This window comes from Trichosurus vulpecula, chromosome 6, assembly GCF_011100635.1.
Source record: "Trichosurus vulpecula isolate mTriVul1 chromosome 6, mTriVul1.pri, whole genome shotgun sequence".
NCBI lineage: Eukaryota > Metazoa > Chordata > Mammalia > Diprotodontia > Phalangeridae > Trichosurus > Trichosurus vulpecula.
This window is the reverse complement of record NC_050578.1, coordinates 56825148-56828648: the sequence shown is the minus strand read 5'-3', so window position 1 is coordinate 56828648 and position 3501 is coordinate 56825148.

The following is a 3501-nucleotide window of genomic DNA, read 5'->3' as shown; positions in this document are numbered from 1 at the left end:
GCTCCTGATGACAGCAAAAGAACTGACCTCTCAAATAGGACTCTTGACCTCTTGGGGCAGGGACAGCTCTACTCCAATTTCAGCAGCAAGTAGCTATGGAAGAAGAAACCTTCACCCTTTACAACAAGATTTTGAGCCCTATTTGTTCAAGGGGGGAATGATGATATTGCTTTATGTGTTTATTTTGTGTTTTCCCTGTTATATTGTAAAGTTTTGTTGATACCAGTTGCCTCATTGACCTATATAATGGACAAGAATGATCTTGGGCCTGAATGTATTGATAATGCATTGATAATGTATTTTTGCTTAATTTGAAGATCTTCCCCATCCATTAATAGGCCCATGTGACCTACTTACATCACAGGAAGCCTAAGTCACATGTGGTTGGAGGAATTTACTGAACTAGTGGAACAGTAAGGTTGGAGCAGGAAATGCTCAGAGCAGTTAGAACTGAGGGAGAGAGAGGAGGCAGGCAGCTTGATTTGAATGTTTGTTTGCAGGAAGGCCCCAATGGGTGGGGTGGGAAGGTGGGGAGATGGATTTGGAATGGAACTGCTCTCTGTAGTGATAATATGTCTTAACTTCTTTTTTGCTATGATGTATTTGGTTTACTGTTGTTGGGATTTGGCTTTCTGGTGTCCAAATAAATGTTTTCCTTCTGTCTTCTATATGGAGAGTCTGTTATATGTTGCGATTCAGAACCACACTGGCATACTCATAACAATAGCAACAGTTGTGAATATTGCCTTGGTAATATGTATGTTTAATATGATTGTACATGTACAGCCTATATCAGATGTATGCCATCTTAGGGAAGGGGAAGGCGAAGGAAGGGGAAAAATTTGGAACTCAAAATCTTATAAAAATGAGTGTTGAAAACTGAAAAAAAAGTGAATAAAAAACACTTTAAAAAATAAAATATTATTCTTGAAAGAATGGAAGAACTGAGAAAGGGTTATGTTTCACACCCAATAAGGAAGCACTGGAATAATGGAAATAACAGGAACTTTAGGGAAATGTGACCACAAAAATTTACAATTTGTTCTATATGTGAGGAAAGTCGTGTTGTGTCTGATGGATGCCAAAGATCTGAGGAGAGTAGATTTCAAAGGTTTCAGAGAAAGGGCAGATTATATCCCAAGGCTTAAAATTCTATACGGAACATTATTATTACATGGATAAGAAACTCTCAAGAATAAAACTCTGAAGACTTCAAGAGAAATGATTCCACCGCATCAGAAAAGAGAAGTTATCTAAGGAGAGAGGTGTAGATACAAAGAGAATTAAATAACCAATTTAAATTTTTAAAAGAGATTGGCAAAAGATGAGAGCAAGCTCATGAAAGTTTGGCATTATATAAGATTCTCTAATTCTGAAAAGAGGCTGGCAAATGATTTTTAGCCATTAGAATAGTTTAAGGGCTATTTTGGACTAGAAATTCCCCACATAGGATGCTAGTTGTGAAGTAAATAGAAAAAAGAAAGGATGGCATGATGCAAGGCTTTCATTTTCTGGGAGCAAGGGTTTTAGAACTCTGGGAAATCATTCTGGGTGTTCTGTGGAGACACCTGATGACCTTAGGATCGACTATTCTTTGGGGCTAAGGTATCTCAGTCCCTGAGATATATACCCTAAATATTGGCAAGATGCTAGCAAACTGAAATCATTACAACTGTTCATATTTTCATGCTCTCGCATTATCCAGGTCACATTATTTAGCAGTTTATTATATTAGTATTCAATACACAAACAATATGAGAATATACACACATACACATTGATATTACATATCTACTCATCTATTATATACTGTGTGTATGCCTTATTTATGTAATGTCTTGTTAGGACTTTTATGAATGCTAATTTTTCATATACAGAAATCCTCTAGTATACTACCATATTTGTTTTCTACTACAACACTATTCCAGATTTTTCTTATCCAAATCATCATCATAATTTCTTTCCATTTGTGTGCATATATAGAAATATAGGCACATATGATTATACAAACACATATGCACATATGTAATTATGCATGTGTGCACAATATTTCCTATTCCACATTCAACACGCATCAATTTTCAAGGTTTATTTTGCCTGAGTACTGCCAATCCAATATCGTCAAGTTCAAGAGATACTGAGTTCATCAGACTTTTGTTCTTGGTGTATCTTTGAGGAAGATAACTTTCCATTGAAATGCAACCTTTTAAAGTTGGAGATCTTGCATGATTTTCCTTAGAGTTATAGTGGAAGAGGCAAGCAAAATGAGAACATATGTGTATTTGTTGTAGGGCAGCTCTTTAGATGGTTTCATCACATAATACTTTCCATATCACTTAAAGTATCTGTAATTTCCTTGTAAATAATGACCCAAATGGCTCTGTTTCAGTCCAGAGCTAATTTAAAGTTATTACATGGTGTAATGATAACAAGGAACTGTTGACACTGCATTGGTTTTCCCCTAGCAAGCAGTGCCTAAGCCTGATAAAGCAGGACTCAGGAAAAGGAACTAGCAAGGAAAGCCCTATCATAAATAGTAGTGGTATTACAAATACAGTAATAACCATCTTTCTCATTTATGTTTGATTTAGAGATGAAAATGTCCTAGACATTTTTTTCCAGCTGTGCTCCCTTAGCAGATTGTGACATGCAGCAATCTGTCTTAGAGCAGCTGTTATTTCACATGTACTTTATTTGCATCACTGAGAAATAGCAGCCTGATGCATGAATAAAAGATGTTTTTTCTAAACCCTACCATCCCATTAAAATACATTTGGCTAATCTATTTTTGAAGGAGTAGGCAGATTGTATGAGCCTATTTGTTTGTTTTTAAGTAAGTCAAGTTGCTGCCTTTTGTTTTTATATCTCCATCTTTTTTGAATGACCACTTAACCTCCTTCAAATCAAACTCTTCCTTGTAATCAAGAAAAAAGATAAGCAAAATAACCATTACAGTGATTACTTTGACAAAGTATACAGCATTCTACCTTAGAAGTTTCCACTGTCTCTTTACCATAAGAGGGAGAATAGGCCTTCCTTAACTCCAGAGCCATTACTAGATTTTCTTTAATTCAGAGTTTAATTTTTTTTAGATATTTTTTATTTACATTGTAATTGTAGCTATTGCATATATTTTTATTTTATATTTGTTTATTTCAGTTTCAGTAAGTTAACACAGCACTTACCATTTTTCTGAAATTTTAATATTAATAATTTCTTACTATACAACATTATTTCAATATGTTCATACGCTAAAGTGTTGTTCAGCCATTTTCCATTGATAGGCAGAACTTTCCTTCCAGTACTTCATGTTGCATAAGAAATGCTACTATATCCATGACAGTGAGCCTCAGTTTATGGTTTCATGGCACCATGAGAAGTTCAGGCCTCAATTCTAAGTAATTATAATATTCTCTCACAGCTTGTGGTAGAGTTCAGGTGCTCAGAGATTGCTATGATACAGGCCTGCACAACCTGGGGCTCTCAGGCCGTCTACAGTAA